The sequence below is a fragment of the Gopherus evgoodei genome, unplaced genomic scaffold, assembly GCF_007399415.2.
Source record: "Gopherus evgoodei ecotype Sinaloan lineage unplaced genomic scaffold, rGopEvg1_v1.p scaffold_35_arrow_ctg1, whole genome shotgun sequence".
In the NCBI taxonomy this organism is placed as follows: domain Eukaryota; kingdom Metazoa; phylum Chordata; order Testudines; family Testudinidae; genus Gopherus; species Gopherus evgoodei.
The window spans coordinates 2722750-2747380 of NW_022060027.1; the positions used below are offsets into that span (position 1 = coordinate 2722750).

Sequence of the window (24631 nt, forward strand, 5' to 3'; positions counted from 1 at the left end):
ACAAATCTGTGGGGGTACTTAGAGCAGAGGCTCATTGACTGTGAGGTGAAGCTGAATGAAGTGAATGGACTGTGGTAACACAGCGCTTAATGCAATGTGGCCCCCCATCTTAGTGAGCGTGTCTGGGCAGTGCCCAGCCCAACGGGGCCCCGATCTCAGTGACTCTGTGTCTGGGCATCGCCCAGCCTGACGGGGCCCCGATCTCGGTGACTCTATGTCTGGGCAGCGCTTGGCGCAGCAGGGCCCCAATCTCAGTGACTCTGTGTCATGGCAGCGCCCAGCACAAGGGGACACCTGGGCCATGCTGAACGAGTCTCTGGTTTCCTGTTCTACTGACATTTCCTGCCCAGTGCTGGCTGCAGCGTCAGTGCCCAGTTGCTGCCATGGGCCCCGAAGCCATGGACCAGGCGTTCATCCTCTTCCTCATCTGCTGTGAGTAGATTCCCCTGCCCACCTCCTACCCACACCCTATGGCTGGAGTGTCCCCCCCCCACGGCCAGAGTTCTCTCTGCCCAGTCCCCACCTCGTGGCCAGAGTGCCCCCCATCCCCCATCCCATGGCCAGAGTGTTCCCCCACCCAGCCCCCACCCCATGACTGTAATGTCCCCCCTCCTAACCCCCATCCCATGGCTAGAATGCCCCCTCGCCCACCTCCCCCACCCCGTGGCCAGAGTGTCCCCCATCCCCCATCCCATGGACAGAGTGTTCCCCCACCCAGCCCCCACCCCATGGCTGTAATGTCCCCCCTCCTAACCTCCCATCCCATGGCTGGAATGCCCCCTCGCCCACCTCCCCCACCCCGTGGCCAGAGTGTCCCCCACACACCCAGCCCCCCAACCCAGTGGCCAGAGTGCTCCATCCAGCCCCCCACCCCACTCAGAGGCTGGGATGTGCTGGCTTAGGGACTCTGGAGTCCAACTGTTTGGTGATTGCTTAGAGGAGTGACAGTGCTAGGGTTAGCCCCATCTCCACCCTCCACTGCCCCTCTCTGCCCCCCCAACCCCCTTCACTGCCCCCTCCACTTGTAACCAGATTTGCCTGTTACTTTGGGGTTTGCTCATTTATTAGGGTTACTCTTCTGGGGGGTGGGGGGTTCTGTACTTCTGTACTCTACTCCTTGCTGCAAGTTCCCTCCCAATGGAGCTACCCTGCAGGACCTCGGTTCCCTCCCAATGGAGCCATCCTGCAGGATCTCAGTTCCCTAAGGCTGGGTTCCTCCAGCCCCAGAATCAGACGAACACACACATTAACAGAGCGCGTCTGAGAGGACCGAGTTAATCAGCACTCCCACGCTAACCCCTCATATGTCCCTGGACTCAGCAGGCTGGGTCGAGCAGCACTTCCAAGCCATCCCCCTCATACGCCATGGGCCCCGCACCGGAGCAGAGCTCGCCTGAGCAGGCTGGGTTGAGCAGCACTTCCACGCTGCCACCCTCATATGTCCCAGGGTCACCACATCTCTAGCCCCACTTTCACATAGTAACCCACCTGATGAGCAAACCCCACAGGATGTTTGGGCGCTGCAGGGAACTTTTAGCTTAGGTACGAGGTGCGCTGCTGCAGAGCAAATGAGGAAACCAAAAACCACCCACAAATGGGGGAAGGAGAGAGAGAGAAGCAACCAGCTTAACTATTAAAGTTATTTCTTTCCAGGCGTCACAGAGTGTGGGAGAGTCAGGGCCCTGCACCCCTCACTTCCTGCGATTCACCATGACTCTCAGCCAGCCAGTAAAACAGAAGGTTTATTAGACGACAGGAACACAGTCCAAAACAGAGCTTGTAGGTACAGAGAACAGGACCCCTCAGTCAGGTGGTGGGGAGTCCAGATCCAGGTTCCCACCACCATCCAGCACCAATGCAGAAAGTAAACTATGCAACATTCCCAGGTCAATACTCCCCACTCCCTACTCCGTCACATCTCTCCCCCCTTCGAGATTGAACTCAGCAGGGTCACTCTAACCAGTGACCTGGGGAAATTCAGGGCCCCCTCTCTGGGACAACGCATCAGCTAGCCCATTGGCACTCCCCTTCACATGGACCACCTCCATGCCATAATCCTGCAGGAGCAGGCTCCACCTCAGGAGCTTGCCGTTGGCTCCTTTCATCTGGTGCAGCCAGGTCAGGGGAGAGTGGTCGGTGCACACAGTGAAGTGTCGCCCAAAGAGATATGGCTCCAGTTTCTTAAGGGCCCACACCATGGCCAGGCATTCCTTCTAGATGGCTGCATAGTTCTGCTCCCGGGGTAGCAACTTCTTGCTCATGTACACGATGGGACATCTCTTCCCCTTTTCATCCACCTGCATTAACACAGCCCCCAGTCCCGTGTCTGAGGCGTCGGTGAACACCATAAAGGGCTTGTCAAAATCTGAGGTTACCAGAACTGGGCCACTGACCAGAGCCTCCTCAGAACCTGGAGAGCCTGCTGGCACTGCTTGGTCCAGATCACCTTGTCTGGCTTCCCCTTCCTGCATAGCTCAGTGATACGGCCAGCTATGGCGCTAAAGTGGGGCACAAATCTTTGATAGTACCCCGCCATCCCAATAAAGGCCTGGACCTGCGTTTTGGTTTGGGGAGCGGGCCAGTCTCTGATCACCTCCACCTTGGTTGGTTCTGGCTTTAGGCAGCCACTCCCCACCCAATGGCCCAGATAAGATACTTCAGCCATCCCCACCTTGCACTTCTCAGCCTTTATAGTCAGCCCAGCCTCCCAGAGTCTGTCCAGCACTTGTCTAACCTGGGACACATGGTCCTCCCAGGTCTGGCTGAAGACGCAGATGTCATCAATATATGTCACAGCAAAATTCTCCTTCCCCCACAGTAGCTGATCCACCAGGTGCCGGAAGGTGGCCAGCACCCCCTTGAGGCCAAAAGGCAGGGCCAAGAACTCATACAGCCCCAGAGAGGTGATAAAGGCCGATTCCAGCCTGGCATCTGCATCCAGTGGCACTTGCCCGTAGCCCTTTGTAAGATCCATGGTGGTAAGGTAGCGAGCTCCCCCCAGCTTGTCTAGGAGCTCGTCAGGTCTGGGCATGGGTTAGGCATCAGACATGGTGATGGCATTGAGCTTCTGATACTCCACACAGAACTGGATCAACTCGTCCTTTTTGGGGACCAGCATCACTGGTGAGGCCACAGGGCTGGAAGATGGCTGGATCACCCCCAAAGCCAGCATGTCCCTGACCTCTCTTTTCAGGTCCTGAGCAGTTTTCTCTGTGACTGAGGGCTTGTCTACATCACAAAGTTGCAGCGCTGGTGAGGGGGTTACAGCGCTGCAACTTAGGAGGTGTACACATCTGCAGGGCATCACCAGCACTGCAACTCCCTGTTTGCAGCGCTGGCCGTACTCCCGTTTTGTCTCGGGTGTAGAGGATCCAGCGCTGGTGATCCAGCGCTGGTAATCAAGTGTAGACACTTACCAGTGCTTTTCTTGACCTCCGTGGAATAAGCAGGTATCCCAGCATACCTGAGGAAGCCTCTCTGGTAATCAAGCAGGTATCCTTCCCCGCGGTTTGCTCCGGTGTTCTCCGAATCCCCCCCCAAGCGGGTCTCCTTCCCAGCGGTTTGCAGGGGGGTTCGGGGAACGCGAGAGCAAACCGCGAGGAAGCAGGTCTCCTTCCCCGGTTTGCTCTCGCGTTCCCTGAACCCCCGTGCAAGTAGGTTTCCTTCCCCGCACCCCCGAGCAAGCAGGTCTCCTTCCCCGCCGTTTGCAGGGGGGTTCGGGGAAAGCGAGAGCAAACCGCGGGGAAGGAGATCTGCTTGCTCGGGGGTTCGGGGAACGCGAGAGCAAACCGCTGGGAAGGAGACCTGCTTGCTCGGGGGTTCGGGGAACACTGGAGCAAAACCGGGGAAGGAGACCTGCTTTCCCGCGGTTTGCTCTTGCGTTCCCCGAACCCCCCTTGAAGCCGCCCAACAGCGCTGCAGTGTGGCCACATCTAACACCACTTGCAGCGCTGGTTGCTTTAAGTGTGGCCACTCTGCAGCGCTGGCCCTATACAGCTGTACTAATACAGCTGTAACAACCAGCGCTACAAAATTGTAGATGTAGACATACCCTCAGAAGGGGAGCATCTTATAAGTGGGTGCAATCCTGTCTCCACCCGGTGGACAGTCAGATTAGTGAGTCCAGGCTGGTTGGCAAACAGCTGTCAGTACAAATGCAGCACCCCTCTGATCTCAGCTTGCTGGGCAGGGGTCAGCCAATCAGAGAGGGGAGGATTCCAGGGAGGAGCCATCTCCTGTCTCAGGGAATAGATCTACTAAAGGGTCATCTCCCTGCTCCTCCCAATGTCCACACACGGCCAACACCGCATTCCCCGTTTCATAATATGACTTCATCATATTAACATGGTACGCCCAGTGGCGGTGCGCTCCGTTAGTTCCACCACATAGTTTACCTCATTTAGTTGCCTGACAGCCTTGAAGGGACCTTTCCAGGCAGCCTGTAGTTTGTTTCTTCTCACGGAGATGAGAACCATCACCTGATGGCATAGGCAAGGGCGCGTGCCGTGTGGTCATACCAGACCTTCTGCTTCCTCTGGGCTCTGGCTAGATTCTCCTTGGCCAAGCACATGAGCTCAGCAAGTCTTTCTCGGAAGGTCAGGAGTTCAGGACATACTCCACCACTGATTCTCCATCGGGAGTGGCCTTCCCCTCCCATTCGTCTCTCATCAGGTCCAGGGGCCCCCTTACCCTCCTTCCATATAACTGTTCAAAAGGTGAAAACCCGGTAGACGCCTGGGGCACTTCCCTGTATGCAGGTGAGGTAAGTACTTGGTCCAGTCCTGCCGAAGCTGGTTCATAAAGGTTTTTAGCATCATCTTTAGCGTCCCATTGAACGTCTCCACCAGCCTGTTGGACTGGGGGTGATACGCTGAGGCCCAGGTGTGCCAGACCCCACATTTCTCCCACAAGCACCAGAGCAGGGCTGACATGAAGTTGGATCCTTGGTCTGTCAAGACTTCCTTGGGGAACCCCACTCGGCTGAAAATGGTCAGCAGCACATCCGCCACGGTGTCTGCTTCAGTGGAAGCTAAGGCCATTGCCTTAGGGTAGCGGGCAGCGAAATCTACCACCACCAAAATGTATTTCTTCCCCGTCCGGATCGTCTTGCTGAGAGCCCCCACTATGTCCACAGCCACCTTCTGGAAAAGCTCCTCTATAATAGGCAAGGGTCTCAAAGCCGCTTTCCCCTTGTCCCGGGCCTTCCCCACCCTCTGACAGGGGTCACAGAATCGGCAGTACTGTTGGACAGTACGAAAGACCCCAGGCCAGTAAAAGTTCTGTAGCAGCCTCTGCCTGGTGCACCGAATTCCCTGGTGCCCTGTGAGAGGGATGTCATGGGCCAGGTACAGCAGCTTGTGGCGAAACTTCTGGGGGACCACTGGCTGCCTCCGGATCCCCCACTACTCCACTTCCCCGGGGGGAATCCATTCTCGGTACAGGAACCCCTTCTCCCACAGGAACCTCTCCTTGCAACCTCTCCTCATGAACTGTACCGCACTGAGGTCGGCCAGGTCCCTTAGCTTCCACAAGGAGGGATCTGTCTGCAACTTGACCTAGAACTGAGCAGCTGGGGAAGGGATGGAGACCTGCTCTCTCTCACTGGCTGGGACTGAAGCCGCCGCCCCTCTGAGCCTTGTCCCTGGGCACTTCCTCCCCACCAGGGTAGGATCCTTTGCCCTGACCTCGGGGAGGGTATCTCACCGGAGTCATAGTGCCCCTTGCCGGCTCTGGCTACAGTCATAACCAAGGCATTCTTGGGGTTGCTTGTCCGGTCCTCTAGGTCACTCTACATCAACACCTCAGTGGGCAAATGGTGGTGCACCCCCATGTCCTTGGGGCCCTCTTTGGCCCCCCATTTCAGGTGTACCCTTGCCACAGGCACCTTAAATGGGGTCCTGCCCACTCCTGTCAGGGTCAAATAGGCATTGAGCATCACCTGATCTGGGGCCACCACCTCGGGCAGGATGAGCATCACCTCCGTGCCTGTATTCCAGTATCCATTGACCTTCCTCCCATACATCTCCAGGGGAACAAGGCACTCGCTCTGCAGGGACAGCCCCATGCCCACCCTGTAAACGGAGAACCTTAAGTCTGTAGCATCCCACCCCTCAGAGGAACTGGTCTGGGAAACTCCTCCCTCCTGAGCAGTTTGTAAGCTGCCAGCCCCCCCTGCCTGGGAAGCCTGCCCCTTGTCCGGCTGGGTCTCTACACAGTTAACCATGTGTGGGTTCGGTTTGCTCAGTCTGTCCTTGAGCTTGGGGCGCTGGGACCGTATGTGGCCTCTCTGGCTACAGTAATAGCAGCTCATGTCGCGTTGGGCCCCTTGAGCAGGTCGGTTGCTCGGTCCCGATACTGTTTTTTCCCCTTGAGAGGGGGTTCTCCACATTCCCACTTTGGGGGGCTCCCAGGGTGACTCTCTCTCTGCACCATCGTGGGCTTATTCTTTTGGGACTCATCCTTTCTACCCCCTGACTGGCTGTCCACAAACTCATCAGCCAGCTGCCCTGCGCTCTGCAGGTCCTCTGGCTTTTTGTCCCCCAACCATATCCTCAGGTCGGATGGGCACTGTTCATATAGTTGCTCCAGTACAATCAGTTTAACCATGTCCTCCTTAGTCTGGCCCCATCTGCCCACTTGTGGACATATCTCCCCATTCAGAGGGTCCATTCCAGATATGTGTCCTCAGGGGTTTTACGCTGACTCCGGAACTTTTTCCGATACGCCTCAGGAGTTATCCCAAACTTGCCTAGCAGGGCCTTTTTGTACAGTTCATAGTCCCCTGCCTCCACCCCTTCCATTCAGCTGTATACCCCATGGCTTTGGGGTCCAGTAAGGGGGTGAGAAACCGGAGCCTGTCTGCAGGGTCAACCCTGTGCAGCTCGCAGGCCATCTCAAAGGCCATTAGGAATTCATCTGTGTCCTCCCCTCAAAGCTCCATGCAATCCTGGGTCCCCCCTCACTCACCGCAGCAGGGGGCTCTCAGCCTTGCCAACTTCAGTTCATGCTGCCGCTGTTTCTCCCAATCCTCCAGCTCTTTCAGTTTTATCTCCCTCTCCAATTCCAGCTGCCTCCACTCCAGTGATGGGGAGCTCTGCCGTGAGGATCCCCTGCTGGCCACGGGAGTCACGGTGCCCCCAGTGTTCACCGGGCTCCTTCCAGCCCTTCCCCTAGCTATAAGTAGGAGGGGCCTTGGGATGCCCTCAGCAGCAGTCTGACCCCTCCCAGCCTGTATCTGCCAGGCTGCTTCCCTCAGGGACAGGAATTGGCTCCTCTGAGCGATCCTTCTCCTCCAGCTGGGCAATCAGCTGTGCTTTGGTGAGCTTTCCAATGCACAGCCCCCTCTGCTGGCACAGCTCTACCAGGTCCCTCTTAAGGCGATGGCTATACATCTTCCCTCTGTTCCCAAGTTGCTGTGGACTCGCAGGCCTGTGTGCTCTCAGCTCCCCACGGTTTCCAGGAAGAACCCCTACTGTACCAGCCCTCCTCCAGGTCACCACCTCTCTCCCGGGGTCAAGCCGCAGATGCCTCCACCCCTGGAACCACTCACCAAGGGGACCCTGTTCCTGAAACAATCCTTCTCTCTCCCAGGGTCAAGCCACAGACTCCTCCGCCCCTGGAATCGCTCACCGTGGTCCCCAGGGGGACCCTGTTACTATAACAGTCCTTCTTGCTGGTCACACACTCCCAGGGGTTAAGCGTAGCTTCTCTGATCCCAAAAACTGCTCCTCTCTGAGCCTTCAGCACGCCTCGTCAATCCCCCTTCATTTTACTGCTCCCCAGTTACTTACTGCAGGAAGCGCTATCCACAGGGTGCAGTACATCCCACCGCTTCCACCAGTTGTCACGGAGTGTTGGGGAGTCAGGGCCCTGCACCCCCCTCTTCCTGCGATTCACCGTGACTCTCAGCCAGCCAGTAAAATGGAAGGTTTATTAGATGACAGGAACACAATTCAAAAAGAGCTTGTAGGTACAGAAAATAGGACCCCCTCAGTCAGGTCCATCTTGGGGGCTAGAAGGTCCAGACCCTGGCTTTGGACCTCTCTCCATTTCCCCAGCCCACTCCAAACTGAAACCCCCTCCAGCCATCTCCCCCAGGCTCCCCCCGGCTCCTCCTCCAGGCTTTGTCCAGTTTCCTGGGCAGAAGGTGTCACCTGGCCCCAACCTCCTCCTGGACTCAGGTTACGTGCTGAGGTATCATCCCTCAAGTGAAGTCACACGCTGATATCCCATTCCCAACGCAGACAGTCCCAGTAAAACTCCCACACGACATTCCCAGGTCAATACACTCCATTCCGTGCTCTGTCACACCTACTCTGTCACACCAGGGAATAACCATAGGGGAGCCAAATGAACAAAACAGTTATAATATTAAATCTAACTTAAATTGATTATAAAAGTCAGGTTTACAAAACTGTAATTGATCACACAAGTCAGGGTCAGAAGGCTACACCTAGAGAGCGAGAGCTGGGTTCCCACCACTCTGTGAAGCTTGAATTGATCAGGGATCCCAGGTGGTGTTAGCTGAGGGCCCGGAGTGCTGGAAACAGGCAGAGCCCCCAGCACGATCAGTCAGGAGAAGATGACGTCCCAATGGAACTGATGCAGATTTTGGATCCAGGCATCAGAGCACTGACTTGAATATAGGTAGGGGTTTTTGTAGACAAACAACAATGGTTCAAGGGAGAACACTAGATGTGTTTATGTGTAAACAAGGGAGGATACCAAAGGTGTTTTGTTCAGGCTAGACCCTGGGAGCTGATCATTCCTAGCTATGGACGGTGTTCCTTCCAGGGAGCTCACAGTCCAATCAGGGAGTTTCACTATTTCGGATCCCAGTCAAGGATTGGTTACTAGAATTGGGCTGATCACTGCAGAGCTGGGGGTGTGCAGACCTGGGCTCATTAACATCGGGAGCAGAGATCCTCCAGCATGCACTGATTTCGCTGGGCCCAGAGTTTCCTGCAGTTCTTGCCTTGGAAACTCTGGTCTCCAGGCTGTGCTGATGGAGATGCCTCCTTGTCCCATCTCCCATGCAGATGAGGCCAGGGGAGTTTCCTTAATCTGGTCACTCTTGTCCCAGGGGTTTTGGTGGGTCTCCCACAGCCTTTCCATTGCTTTTTGTAAGTCTGCCGTCTGATCGGCTTTGGTGCAAACAGAGGCGCAGTGGGGTGGGGGGCGAAGGTCTGGGTACTGCGCCCTGGTTCCCCCAGAACACAGAGCTGCTACGTAGCACACTCCTCCACTGCTCCCCTCTGCCATCCCCCATAGACCATCCCACAGACCCCCTCCACTGCCCCCTTCTTCCATCCCCCACAGACCTCCTGCACTGCCCCCTCCACTCCTCCACACAGGGCCCCCCTTCACTGCTCCCCTCTGCAGCCCCCACAGAACCCTTCCGCTGCCCCTCCACCGCCCCACTCTGCCACCCGCCACAGACCTTCTGCACTGCCCCCTCCACTCCCCCGCACAGGGCCCCCCTCCACTCCTCCACTGCCCCCCTCTGCCACTCCCCACAGACCACCCCACAGACCCCCTCCACTGCCCCTCCACTGCCCCCTCTGCCATCTCCCACAGACCCCCTGCACTGTCCCTTCCACCACCACCCCACAGACCCCCCCCACTGCCCCACTCTATCACCACCCCCCACATACCCCCTCCACTGCCCCCCTCCACCACCCTGCCACAGACCACTTCCATTCCCCCACACAGAGCTCCCCTCCACTGCCCCCATGCTCCCTACCCTCTACCTCCCTTTCCACCTCCCGAGTCCTTCTACTGCCCCCCTCCACTTCCACCTCCACCCGCTCTGCCCGGGGCCGTGTCTCTGGCCAGTCTGGCTGGTTGGACGGGAACCATTGGTGTGACCCCAACCCATCCCTGGGGAGGTCTCGGTGCCAAGGGAGACCCAGGGGGTGTCTGACCCCTTCCCCAGGCCCCCTAGAGCCCCTACCACCAGGGACCCCCATTTGCCGCCCAGGCCCCTCCCACCAGGGACCCACCCTCCCCCCATATTGACACCCCCCCCATTCATTACAGGTGTCCTGAGGATTGGCCGCCCCCCAGCTGCTGCAGCACGTGAGTGACCCTGGGATGGGGGATAGGGGGGTCGGGATGGGGGCTGACCCCTCCCCCTCTTCCATGCAACCCTCTGGGAATCCCAGAGAGCCAGGCCCTCCCGCTCCAGGGAGGGGCCGAGCCATGGGGGGGAGATCTCTGAATCCCCCCCAGTAGAGTTGCCAACTTTCTACTCGCACAAAACCGAACGCCTTTGCCCCGCCCACTGCCCGCCCCTCCTCCGAGGCCCTGCCCCCGCTCTGAGACACACCCCCGCCCCACCCCTGCTCTCTCCATTCCCCCCCGCCCTCACTCACATGCTCACTTTCACCGGCCTGGCTCAGGGGACCTGGATGTGGGAGGGGGTGAGGGCTCTAGCTGGGGGTGTGGGCTCTGGGGTGGAATCGGGGATGAGAGGTTTGGGGTGCAGAAGGGGGCTCCAGGTTGGGGCAGGGGGTTGGGGTGCAGGAGGGGGTCAGAACTCTGGCTGGGGGTGCAGACTCTGGGGTGGGGCTGGGGATGAGGGGCTTGGGGTGCAGGACAGTGTTCTGGGCTGGGACCAAGGGGGTTGAAGGGCAGGAGGGTGATCAAGGCTTGGGTACAGGGTTGGGGCACACAGAGGGAGTGAGGGCTCTGGGATGGGACCAGAAATGAGGGTTTCAGGGTGTGGGAGGGAGCTCTGGGCTGGGGCGGGGCGGTACAGGAAGGGGTGAGGGCTCTGGCTGTGGGTGCAAACTCTGGAGTGGGGCCAGGGCTGAGGAATTTGGGGTGCAGAAGGGGGCTCTGGGATGGGGCGGGAGTTGGGGTGCAGGAGGGGATGAGGGCTCTAGCTGGGAGTGTGGTCTTTGGGGGTGGGGATGGGGATGAGGGTTTTGGGGTGCAGGACAGTGCTCTGGGCTGGGACCGAGGGGTCTGAAGGGCAGGAGGGGGCTCTGGGCTCTGGGCTGAGTTGGAGTGCAGGCTCTGGCTGGGGGTGCGGGCTCTGGGGTGGTGCTGGAGTTGAGGGGTTTTGGGTATAGGAGAGAGCTCTGAGCTGGGGCCAAGGGGTTCAAAGGGTGGGAGGGTGATCAGGGGTGCAGGCTCTGGGTGGCGCTTACCTCAGGCAGCTCCGGGAGCAGCAGCACGTCCTGTCTCCGGCTCCTACACAGAGGCACAGCCAGGCGGCTCTACACGCTGCCCCGTACGCAGGTACCACCCCCACAGCTCCCATTGGCCATGGTTCCCGGCCAATGGGAGCTGCAGGGGTGGCAATTGGGGTGGGGACAGCATGTCAGCCCCCTGGCTGCCCCTACGTGTAGGAGCCAGAGAGGGGACGTGCCGCTGCTTCTGGAGGGTGGGGGAAGGATAGGTCTCTGCCCGATGGGGGGTGGGGGAGGGGAGGGGAGAGGTCTCTGCCCCCTGGGGAGCAGGGTGTGGGAGTCTGTGTCTCATTGCCCCTCCCTCTGTCACCCCAGACAAGGCCTCACTCCGGGTGAACCCAGCGGGGGGCATGGTCCCTGCTGGAGGGCGGGTTTCCTTGCGCTGCCTCTGCCAGGTGCCCTGCGCCCGGCTCTTCCTCCACAGGGACACGGGCCCCATCCCGGTGCAGCACGCCGAGGCGTGGGGCCAGGCGGCCGAGTTCCCCATCAACCGCGCCGGCCCAGGTGACACCGGCACCTACCACTGCAGGTATCTCAGCCGATATGGGCAGCCCCGGTGGTCAGAGAGCAGCGACCCTGTCCGGCTGGTTGTGGGAGGTGAGTCCCCAATGTGCGGCTGACTCTGGGATGCGGTGGGGGTGCTGGTTATACGAGGACCCCTCACCCAAAGCTCAGATGCAGCCACCTCTGGGGTGAGGTGCAGAGGCTAATTATACAGGGACCACTCACCTGTCGCTGGGACACAGCCCCTCTGGGCTGGGGTGCAGGGGCGGGTTATATGGGACACCTCACCCAGAGTGGAGATGCAGCCACCTCTGGGGTGGGGTGCGGGAGTTGGTTATAGAGACCTTCACCCAGAGTGGAGATGCAGCCACCTCTGGGATGGGGCGTGGGGGCTGTTTAACAGCACAAAGCAACACCCCAAGCATTTGGGACAGGAAGTGAGGGAGAATCCAGTGGAAAGCGCAGAGTGTATTTAGGGCAGTCGTGTGGAACACACACACACACGAAAAATTCACAGGGATCCTGAGATGCTCTCCTGGAAGGAACTGAATGAAGCAACCCGCCCCCCTTCACTGCCCCTCTTCTGTACCCCCTTCCCAGCTCTCATCAGCGAACGCTGCTTCTCTTCACTTTGCTTTCATCCTGTTTCTCCGGCGTGTGCGAGGCGTGGGGCTTTGTACGTCACAAGTCACTGGGTCCGGTTATGCCCCGTCAAACTGGGGAGAACTATTATCAGGCGTCTCGCTGCAGCGAGGCAGCCAATGGGCTGAGAAGCCGAAGTCTAGTTTGGGTGGGTTTTTCCTGTACAACTATTTTTAAAATCAGAAGCAAAAGTTAATAGGGAAAAACAACCGAGAACTCCCCACACACACACTGGGGTTTGGCCAGGACGACGGGGTTCCTGCCCCTCCATGTGGGGGGACATGCCAAGGGATCGGTACCGCCCAGGCGCTGGCAGGGCTCGGGGATGGCACCCAAGATAGTGGCAGGGATAGCAGCCAGACAGACCAGGCTGGGAGGTTTCTGGTGCTGGATTTAAACATCCTTCCTCTGCCACTGCTCTTTGTACAGGCACCAGCCCGGATTCCAGCCCCAGTGCCCCCACCAGAGACCCCAGCCCCACCACCCCAACACCCCCGGCACACAGCCAGAGCCCTCCGCCGGGTAAGTGACGTAGGAAACAGAGGCCCAGGGCTGGGTTCGGATCTCAGCCCCACCAGGGTCAATCCAGAGTCACTCCTGACTGTTGTGGGGTCATATGGGGACCCCTCGCCTGGCACTGAGATGCAGCTCCTGTGGGGTGGGGCATGGGAGCTGTGTATACAGGGACCCCTCACCTGGTGCTGGGATGTGGCCCCTCTGGGGTGGGGCATGGGGACCCCTTACCTGGCACTAAGATGCGGCCTTTCTGGGGTGGAGAATGGGGGCTGTTTAACAGCACAAAGAAACAATCCACGGATTTGGGAGTGGACGTGACCGAGAATCCAGTTGAAAGCACAGAGGGTATTTAGGGAGGTTGAACATAATCCTCTTCCTCCCATCCCTGCTGGGGTTTGGCCAGGACACTGGGGTTGCCACCCCACTTCTGGGGGGCCATGCCAGGGGAGCTGCACTGCCCAGCACTGGCAGGGCTGGGGGATGGCGCCTGAGACAACAGCAGGGGTAGCGGCCAGACACACTGGACTGGGAGATTTCTGGTGCCGTGTTTAACACCCCTCCTCTTAATACAGGCACCAGCCCAGATTCCAGCCCTGCCACACCCCTCAGGGACTCCAGCCCCACCATCCTGGTACACAGCCCTCTGCCAGGTAAGTGACATGGGAAACAGAGGCCAGGCCAGGGCTGGGTTTGGATCTCAGCCCCCCAGGGTCAATCCAGAGTCACTCCTGCTTGCTGTGGGTTCATACGGAGACCCCTCACCCAGCACTGGACGTGGCCCTCGGGGGTGGGGCACGTGGCTGGTTATACAGGGACCCCTCGCCTGGCACGGGGATGCAGCCTCTTTGGGGTGGGGCGCGGCACGACACAGCACAGGGGCTGTTTAACAGCACAAACACCCCAAGAGTTTGGGACAGGAAGTGACAGGAGGGGGAGGGATAGCTCAGTGGTTTGAGCATTGGCCTGCTAAACCCAGGGTTGTGAGTTCAGTCCTTGAGGGGGCCATTTAGGGATCTGGGGCAAAAATCTGTCTGGGGATTGGTCCCCCTTTGAGCAGGGTGTTGGACTAGATGACCTCCTGAGGTCCCTTCCAACCCTGATATTCTATGAAAGAAAATCCAGTTGAAAGCATAGAGGGTATTTAAGGAGGTTGAACAGAATCCTCTGCACCCCCCCACCCCTACTGGGGTTTGGCCAGGACACCAGTGTTCCCACCCCCCATATGAGGGGGGGCATGCCAGGGGATCTGTACCTCGCAGGGCTGGGGGATGGTGCCCAAGACAGTGGCAGGGGTAGTGGCCAGGTAAAGCAGGCTGGGAGGTTTCTGGTGCTGGGTTTAACACCCACACACACACACACTCTTTGTACAGGTGCCAGCCCAGATTCTAGACAGCCACAGCCCTCTGCCAGGTAAGTGATGTGGGAAACGAGGCCCAGGGCTGGGATCAGATCTCAACCCCCCAGGATCAACCCAAGAGTCACACCCAGTTGCATTAGGAGCTTGGTGAGGTCTGATCCTAACACCCCACACTCCCCTGGGAAGTGCCTGCAGACTGACTCCTCCCCTCTTTAGCAGCTCCGGCCCCACCCTGGCACCTGGATTTTACCCAGGGCAACATCATCCGTCTGGGCCTGGGCGCCGGAGTCCTGCTGGCCGTGGCACTGATCCTGGCCGAGTCCTGCTGCAGCTGGGAGAGACGAAGACCCTGGACCAAGAGAGCTGCCAGATGCAGGGGAAGGGTCCCCCCACCAGGGCATCTTATGCCCCTCGACCATGACCTCCCCCACTGGGGGGGCCGCTCCTCACTCCCGACCCGCAGCCCCATGAAGCCCAAAGCCGTCTGCGAAGAGCTACGAAGGGATCTCGTAAAACGGGCGACTGGGAGACAAAACTCGCCAATGAAAAGCAGCATTGATCAATGCAAAGCACTGCACATGGGAAACCGTAACCCCAACTCTGCAGGCAAACGGACAGGGTCGAAATGAGCTGTTATCGCTCAGGAAAGAGATCTCGGCATCAGTGTGGACAGTTCTCTGAAACCATCCGCTCACTGTGCAGCGGCAGCCAAAAAAGCCACCAGAGAGTTGGGAATCATTAGGAAAGGGATAGATCATAAAACAGAAAATATCATGTTGCCTCTATATAAATCCATGGTTTGTCCACATCTTGAATGCTGGGTGCAGATTCGGTCGTCCCAGCTCAAAAAAGATACATTGGAATTGGAAAAAGTTCAGAAAAGAGCAACAGAAATGATCCGGGGTCTGGAACGGCTGCCGAATGAGGAGAGATTAATCAGTCTGGGACTGTTCACTTGGAACAGCTTAAGCCAACCCCCTCCTCCCCCCAAATTTCACCATCCATGTTCTGCAGTGCAGGGTGTCAGTGACCCCTTTCACGCAGCAAGCCTCTGAGTGTGACTGCCTCTTAATAAATTAAAAGGGGGGGGTAATTTAATGGGGGGGCTCAGGGCTGGCAGCCCCATGGACCCCCATGTAACCACCTTGTGACTCCCTGAGGGGTCATGACCCCCAGTTTGAGACCTCCCCCTGCTAGAGCAGTGGTTCCCAAACTTTAACAACCTGTGAACCCCTTTCACTAAAATGACAAGTCTCGCAAACCCCCTCCGAAAAATGAATATTGCCAGGGATTTTCTCGTTTACCCGACTATGAATTATAAAAGCACTGAGCGCAGAAATATAAAATTTGTTCTGATGACATGCGTATTGCACACTATTTATTATCGATTATTATTTATCATGACAGTGTTTTTATTACATCATGTCTAAGCTCTCACTTTCGTAGCTTGTATCACTTTGAATAAGCCTGTTATAAGACAAGGCTCCTACGTTTCATCAAGGAGTAGCCGACGTGAAACAGCAGGAAGAGATTTAAGACGCCAACTCAAAGAGTTCCTCCTACACAAGCATTCAGGGGTAGCGCAGTCCAGGCAAACAACGCGCGTGACAACAAAGCTTAAATTTGTTCTTCATAATCATTTTAAAAGCAGCACTAGCTGCCTATTTCATTCTAAAAACAGCCAAAAATATCCACCTCCCTTTCCATTTCTTATAAAGTGTCTTGAAGTTTAAATCTCCTCAGTGTGCTAGATCTGCTTGCTTCAATCTGCTTAGCTCTTGGAAGTCCAGGGGCTCCGGGCTACTGGCCCTGTGCTGCCTGGGATCCTTAGGGACAGCTCTGTCCGCCATTAGGGATTTTTTTCCTGAGAACCCCCTGTAATATTTTGCGAACCTCAATTTAGGAACCACTGTGCTAGAGGGTCTCAACAACACAGCGGTCGGTGTTGAACCCGGACCGGCAAACCAGTCAGGGGGGATATGATGGATGTCTATGAAATCCTGACTGGTGTGGCGAAAGGGATTAAGGAACTGTTATTTACCCCTTCTCGTAACACAAGAACTAGGGGCACCCAATGAAATTGACGGGCAGCAGATTTAAAACAAACACAAGGAAATCCTTCTTCACATACCACACGGTCAACCTGTGGAACTCCCTGCCACAGTAGGTTGTAGATGCTAAACTTATAATGGCGTCTGGAGGAACGGCCCATCAATGGCTATTAGCCAAGCTGGTCAGGGACGCAACTCCATGCTCTGGGTGTCCCTAAACCACTGACTGCCAGAAACTGGGACTGGATGACGGAGGCTGGATCAGTGGATAATTGCCTGTGACGTTGCACTCCATAATTTTTTATGGAAATATGCTGATGAGTGTGAATACGGTGTAACTGGAATATGCTTTATGCAAAGGTCTCTTGTAAGGTATCATTACAAAGCTTATAATCTATGGAGTGTGTTCATCCTCTTTGTATGAATGTATCATTCTTGTATCTGAAACTAGGAATATGAAGTAGAACTCTGAGGCCCATTGTAATTATGCAAAGTGTGGGTCATTAATGGTGGTTTAGAATCCTGATGGCTCCCATTGACTAGGACAATTGGTTGTAAATGGCTCTGTTTACTTGCAAACATTCCTCTGTATGTGTAGGCCAGCCCAGGAAGAATGAAGACTGGGGTCTCACAGGACATATTACCATGTCACATGATACTGGAATCCATATTAAACCTGGTGCTTTTCCATTCAGAAGGAGGGATGGGGACACAGAGAGACAAAAGAGTCCTGCCTTGTGCCAAAGCGATAAAAGGGGGTGGATCAGAACAAAGTGGGTCCCAGTCACGAAAAAGCCTCTAGTTTCCACCTAAAATTCCTGCTGCAGCTAACCAGGGCTGTACCAGGGGACAGGATTAGGCCCAGACTAGGAAGGAGTCTAGTCTGTGAAAGAAGCTTATTGGAACATCTCAGTAATCAGTTTCTAACTGTATTAGACTTAGACTTGCGTATTTTGTTTTATTTTGCTTGGTAACTTGTGTTGTTCTGTCTGTTATTACTTGGAACCACTTAAATCCTACTTTTTATACTTAATAAAATCACTTTTGTTTATTGATAAACCCAGAGTAAGTGATTAATACCTGCAGGAGCAAACAGCTGTGCATATCTCTCTGTCAGTGTTATAGAGGGCAGACAATTTATGAGTTTACCCTGTATGAGCTTTATACAGAGTAAAACGGATTTATTTGGGGTTTGGATCTCATTGGGAGCTGGAAATAGGTGACCTGCTGAGCAGATTTTGGTTAAAGCCTGCAGCTTGGGGGTGTGGTTCAGACCCTGGCTCCGTGTTGCAGCAGGCATAGCATGTCTGGCTAAACAAGGCAGGGTTCTGGAGTCCCAAGCTGGCAGGGAAAATGGGCTCCAAGGTTGTTTCAGCACTTCAGGTAACAGTCCTAAGGGTCCCATTGCCCTGTTCTGTTCATCCCCGCTGAAGCACCTGACCCCAGCCACTCAGACGAGAGGATACTGGGCTACACGGACCATTGCTCTGACCCAGTGCAGCTGTTTATGATCCAGCCACATGGATGGTGCCCCTGGGAAGTTGCTTTAGAGGAGAAAGTCCTTTAGTCCAGGATCTGAGTCTGTGAAAGTGACATTTCGACTCGAACAGTGGTGTTCTGTGTTGAGTTTCCCGGTAGCCCGCGCTGTTTCCACCCTCCTGCCTCAGCAGCTCGGCTGTCATCAGCAGTGGTAATAACCTTCTGGTTGTTTCCACTGCAGTGTCCCGAAGGCCTGACCCTGAGCTGGGGCCAGCTGTGGGTACCCAGCCACACCACTTGTCACCATGTGTGTCCGTGTCAGGGGCTGCATGCTGCTGGGCGATGCCTGCAGAAGGGGCTCGGGATGCCACCACCGCTACTCCACAAGGCAAAGCATGGGCCACCCAGAGGCGATTGCTCGGGGGCTGGCAGTGTCCAGGAGCTGACACCTGACAAACCAGTGGCCTGGGTCTCAGAACCAGCAGAACTGATTTGGCTAAAATTCTCCCCCCAAAATTCATCCCACAGCATTCACCTGGGCTGGGGTAATTCTATCCCCAGTGATGAACATCTGGTGAAGTCATCAGCATCTGGAAAACTGGGGCTTATAATGGGAAGAGTTTTCCCCCAGCTCTGGGAAGGGAGTGGGGTCTAGTGGTTAGAGCGGGGGGGCCTGGGAGCCAGGACGCCAGGATTCTCACCCTGGCTCTAGGATGGGAGTAGGGTCTAGTGCTTGATGGGGGGTAGGACTCCTGGGTTCTATCCTCCTGTGACAAAGTGGGAATGTTCTTAATGTTTTGTATGAATATGCTGTATGTGCCTCAGTTTCCCCTGTGTTATTCAAGTATCTAGGTGGTGGGATATGGGTCTGTGATTATTGCAGAGCCCCCCCCCTCCCCGAGGGTTGGTGTGATGCCGATGGGCTGCCTGGGCTCAGACAATAGCCGACACTGTGTATCCTGGCAACTGATGGCCAGGTGGAGGCTGGGGGACCTGTTTGCCCGGGAAAGAGACAAAGGGCGGACGAGGGGCAGCTGGGCATGACAGAGGCCGGGCTGCTGGAAGGGGGTCAGTCATCTGGTTTGGGACTAAGGTGGGAGGAGCCCAGGGGGGGGCTCCCCCCCTCCCCCGAGATGGACTTTGCTGGCTGCTCCTGATTTCAGTGCTAATGAGCTCGGTTCTACACTGTGCTCCCGATCGCTAATAAACCTTCCACGCTGGCTGAGAGTCCCTGCTGAGTGCAGAGGTGGGGCGCAGGGCCCCTTTGGGGGGCATGGGAGGCTTCTCCTGGGGGGGGTCCCAGCCAGGTGGAGTCGCTGCAGGGAGCTCACAGTGTGAACAGGGGCGCTGAAGCCAAGGGGGGTTGCCCTAGGCAGAGAGGGCCCTGGGAGGTGTCGCACTGCGATGAGGATCCTGTCTGACTTCATTTGGCGTGGTCCCAGAGCACCATGCCTGCGTACTCTGTTACACCTCCACAAGCTCCCTCCCCTCTCACTGCCTCGGTTTCCCGCTTTGGAGACGGGGGCTACCGATCCTGGCCCGGCTTTGAGGTCTATGGGACAGAAGGGCCTGTTATTATAGTACACTCCCCTTGCTGTGGGGCACCTGTAGCCCTGTCCAGCTCCCAGCTCTGTCAGGGGGACGGAGAAAGGAAATCCAGCTACCTCTGAACAGCCAGGGCTCAGCCAGCCTGGCAGAAACTAAATTCGGGGTAGGGGAATGGCATCTATTACCCCTGTGTCAGGGAGCCCCACTGTGGCGGAGTGGGAATTTTTCATAATAACTTGTATTACTATGGTGTGTGCCTCAGTTTCCCCTATGCAGTGCCTGGTAAACTAGGTGGTGGGAAAAGGCTGTTTACTCTTTACAGAGACCCAGGTGTGACTGACGCCAGCTGTCTGGGGCCAGGTCACTGGCCCATGGAGGGTCCCAGAAGATAATGGCCCGGCTATTTGGTACTTAACAACTAATGATGGGGGATGGTCCCCCTCCACAGGAAGCAGGCCGGGTATGAGCAACTGGAGGACAAAGGGCAAAGGAGGGGGACCAGGTGACCAGGTGTCCCAGACCCAGGCCAAAGACTGGAGGAGGGACTGGGGGGTCGCTCCATGTGGGGCACTGGGAGCAGGATGCTCTTTGGGGCTGTCTCCCAAGGCCCTGGGGGCTCAGCGAGAGGAAGATGCTGTCACCGTAGTCTAGCCCGGTCCACGGACGTCCTGGTGGGGCCCGAGGGCACATGGCATGTGAACACCAGCATGTGGGGCAGATCCCAGGAGCCCATGGTGTACACTGTCCCCCAGCAGAGTCTGAGCCAGGACAGGTGGGAGCGACGCCTTCAGACCCTGCATCCTGCTCCCGCCGGGGCTGGAGGTGGGGCAGAGGGGGCAGCATGGAGGAGGTGGGGTGGACCGAGCCGTGCCCAGGGGGGTGGGCACCCGAGAAGGGAGCAGAGTTGGGGGGAACCTGATGCCCAGCAGTCTCAGCGGATGTATCGAGCAGTTGAAGGCACCCTGACCCCCAGAAATATCCCAAGCCTGTCACTTTGCAGCCAGCAGGAGGCAGCGGGCTCACACCCACGCCCCTCGGCCTAACAAATTCTCCTGCATATGTTTGGTGCTCAGAATAAATTCCTGGCCAGTCCCCGGAGGTGGGACAGGCCTGCACCCAGCCTCGTAGCAGCTCACCCATTGGCCGTCTCCTGTAGTTCCGCCCCTTTGGTTTTATCCACGTATTGGTTTATTTACTGCCCCCTGCTGGGGAGAATCAGACCAGTTTCTCCCCCCACCCCCCACCTCACCCCTGGCTGGGTGCAATTAGAAGCAAGTCCAGAGCTGGAAAACAAAGCCAGGCGCTGCTGAACGGTAGCCGTGAGTTGATGCACCGCTGTGGATAATAACGCCCATCTCCGTAGGGTGAGCGCTGTTAAAACCAGCCTGGCAGCAGTCCGGGCCCCGAAGCGCTTACAAGCTGAAGTAGACACAAGGTGCATCACAACAGACCGGCCTTCTGACGCTGAAAGGCAAACGTTATAAACGGGAACAAGGACAAGGCAACATGCCTGGCACTTCTGGACACAAACATGGCTTCTTCCTGCTTTCAGTAGGTGACATGGACCGGAAGAATATGTAGTCGGTGGAAGTGTTACAGGATACGGAACTCTTGTAACTTTATCACAAGTCTCCTGCTATTTGGTGCTTTACTAAAATCCCCATCTCCCAGAGTCAGGTTATTTTGTGAGAGTCATAGAGATGTCAGGCAGGAAGGGGCCTTGTGAGTTCATAAGAATAGAAGAACGGCCCTACTGGACACCAATGGTCCATCTAGCCCAGTAGCCTGTCTTCTGACAGTGGCCAATAGCAGGTGCTTCAGAGGGAATGAACAGAACAGGGCAAACATCCAACCCCTATTGTCCAGTCCCGGGTCCTGGCAGTCAGAGGTTTAGGGGCACCCAGAGCATGGGGTTGCGTCCCTGACCATCCTGGCTAATAGCCATTGATGGACCTGTCCTACAGGAACTTACCTAATTCTCTTTTGAACTCCATTATCGTTTCGGTGTTCACAACATCCTCTGGCAAGGAGTTCCACAGGTCGACTGTGTGTTGAGTGAAGAAATACTTCCTTTTATTTGTTTTAACCAGCTGCCTGTTAATTTCATTTGGTGACACTTCCTTATCTACTTTCTCCAAACCAGTCATGATTTTATAGACCTCCATCTTATCCCCACTTAGCAGTCTCTTTTCCAAGCTGAAAAGTCCCAGTCTGATTAATCTCTCCTCACATGGAAGCCGTTCCATACCCCTAATCATTTTTTTGCCCCTTTCTGTACCTTTCCCAGTCACAATATATCTTTTTTGAGTTGGATCAACCATATCTGCACCCAGTATTCAAGATGTGGGAGTACCATGGATTTATACAGAGGCAACATAAAGATGCAAGCACTGGAATGGGTTACCTAGGGAGGTGGTGGAATCTCCTTCCTTAGTGGTTTTTAAGGTCAGGCTTTACAGAGCCCTGGCTGGGATGTTTTAGTTGGGGATTGGTCCTGCTTTGAGCAGGGGGTTGGACTAGATGATCTCTTGAGGTCTCTTCCAATCCTGATATTCTATGATATTTTCTGTCCCTTTCTTAATGAGACCCAACATTCTGTTTGCTTTTTTGACTGTTGCTGCACATTGAGTGGATGTTGAGGGATGGGGAGAGGTTCATCCCTCCCCATTCTCCACTCCCCCAGCGTTTAGCATTTCAGCGCTGCTGAGAAGTTTCCCATTCAGCATGGCCAACCGATCCCCACCTCTGGCATCCTCTGGCTGCGTCAACTCTGCCAGCTCCTGCATCTCCTGCATGAGGCCTGAGTCGCTGGCCTGCTGGGACGGGGCGGCTCTGGCAGGGAAGTCATGATGGCTGCAGAATCAGTGCGTGCAGCGAGCAATATTCTTTTTCTGCCATATCAGCAGCGCCACCACCATCACTGCCCCCACGACCGGCACCACCACCGCCTCCGCAATACGGCTGGACCAAGATCCGGGCTCTGCAACCAACGACAGGAATTGCGGCATTAGCAGGAGATTTGGTCAAACCCAGACAAAAACTTCCAGCCTCTTCACCACGCTCAGCGTTTCACCATGGCGCCCGCAAAAGGGATTTTCTGATTTGAGACACTCCACAGTCCCCGGCTAATCATGGGTTTGCCGATTTCCCTGGGGCTCTGAGGCGCTACCGTAACATACCTAATTGATAATGTGCAGCACCTAGCGCTGTGGGATGCTGGGCAATGACTGAGGCTGCTCAGCACCAAACACTTTAGATTAAGGTTCACTTGACAGCTGGTTTATAAGGTGTTCGTATGGGATGAATATACAGTCTCAGCATGTTAAAGACACGGGTAACGAGTGTGCTTGTCTACATAGGGCCTCTCAGGAAATCTAATCTGACTTTTAAAGTGAATTAGTTAAACAGCATTAAACCCCTGTGTGAACACTCTCCTTCAAGATTAAAGCAGCCTGAATTCAATTTAGCTTAATTCACTTCCAAAGTGAATCAAATTCAGGCCACTTCAATTCTAAATAAGAGCGTCCACACAGTGGGATCAATGTGGTTTAGCAAATCCACTTTAAATTCAGGGCAAGTCTATACTACAAAATTAACTCAACCTAAGTTACGTTGACGTACAGCCAGGGCAGTAATTAAATCGCTTTTGCATGTCCACACTACGCTCCTTGTGTCAGCGGCGCGCGTCCTCAACCTGCCAGCGTGGGGCACGGTGGGACGGCGTCTGAAAGGCAGCCACAGGTGATGTCATTAGCACCCCGGCATCGATCAAATTGCATCCATGGAAGCGCTAGGCCTCGCGCAGAGCTGGAGTTACTCCATTAGTTCAGCAGGTGAGTTCCACGGATGGTAGCTGCCTTTCAATGTAGACACTGACAGAGTGAGGGTGACGTAAGCTGCCTTATGTTGACCTAACACTGTAGTGCAGACCAGAGCCTGCACTTTGACATGATTCGGATTAATTTTCCGAGTGGCCCCGTGTAGACAAACCCTGCAGTCACCATTCAACCCTTTCTAAATTACTTCTACGTGGACCCTCAATATAAAGTGTCACCCAAGAAATCAAGTCCTAGACGGGCACGGACATGGCATTGGGAGCCAAGCGGTCAGTACCCAGAGGCTCTGCCCCACGCACTCTGCTCCATCGGCCAGTTAGGAGCTGGGCAGGACAATCTGCCAAGGAGCCAGGCAGCAGCCAGAATTTGCTGATGATCCCAGCAGTTCGGCAGCCCATTCCCAGCCCAGTTACTCACCCGCAGCTGCAGTCCCAATGCTGACCAGGGCCACCTGGGAGGCCGGAGCTGAGGATGGCGCTGAGGTTGGCGCAGGCTCTGGAATGAGACAATGCAGAGGCGGTTGCAGCGAGCAGATGCAGAGTCCCAGCAGGTCACCGCAGAGGGGTCCCATCCCCTCCAACCCCTTAAAATCTGCCCCCCAAATGCCGCTGCTCAGAGTCAGAGCAGGGTCGGGTCGAGAGGGACCTCGAGGGAGCATCTGGCCCAGCCCCCAGCGCTGAGCCCGGACCAGTTACCTTAGATCACCCTTTCAGGTGGTTTGTCCAACCTGTTCTTAAAAACCTTCAATAACGGGGATTCGCCAACCTCCCTTGGAAGTTGTTCCAGAGCTTCACCAGCTATAGAGTGAAAAACCTTTTCCTCCTGCAGAACCGAAATCTCCCTTGCTGCAGATTATCACAGAACCATAGAATATCAGGGTTGGAAGGGACCTCAGGAGGTTCTAGTCCAACCCCCTGCTCAAAGCAGGACCAATTCCCAACTAAATCATCCCAGCCAGGGCTCTGTCAAACTGGGCCTTAAAAACCTCTAAGGAAGGAGATTCCACCACCTTCCTAAGGAACCCATTCCAGTGCTTCACCACCCTCCTAGTGAAATAGTGTTTCCTAATAGCCAATCTAAGCCTCCCTCACTGCAACTTGGGACCATTACTCCTTGTTCTGTCATCTGCTACCACTGAGAACAGTCTAGATCCATCCTCTCTGGACCCCCCCTGCAGGTGGTTGAAAGCAGCTATCAAATCCCCCCTCACTCTTCTCTTCTGCAGACTAAACAATCCCAGTTCCCTCAGCCTCTCCTCATAAGTCATGTGCCCCAGGCCCCTAGTCATTTTTGTTGTCCTCTGCTGGACTCTCTCCAATTTGTCCACAACCTTTCTGTAGTGGGGGTTCCAAAACTGGATGCAATACTCCAGATGTGGCCTCACCAATGCCGAACAGAGAACAATCACTCCCCTCGATCTGCTGGCAATGCTCCTACTAATGCAGTCCAATATGTCGCAGGCCTTCGTGGCCACAAGGGCGCACTGCTGACTCATACCCAGCT

The 24631-nt window shown here is 55.8% G+C and overlaps 1 protein-coding gene across 1 annotated transcript in view; it reads right to left on the bottom strand.

Moving 5' to 3' along the window:
- The window catches only part of LOC115641616, a 147818-nt gene that overhangs the window by 112628 nt on the left and 10559 nt on the right, over positions 1-24631 (bottom strand). The window contains exons 2-3 of the transcript XR_003998094.1: positions 23546-23623; positions 21856-22272 (exon numbers count right to left, since the gene is read on the bottom strand). The gene's annotated coding sequence lies outside the window, so the exon portion shown is untranslated. Of the gene's footprint in view, positions 22273-23545; positions 23624-24631 lie in introns of the transcript that reaches the window.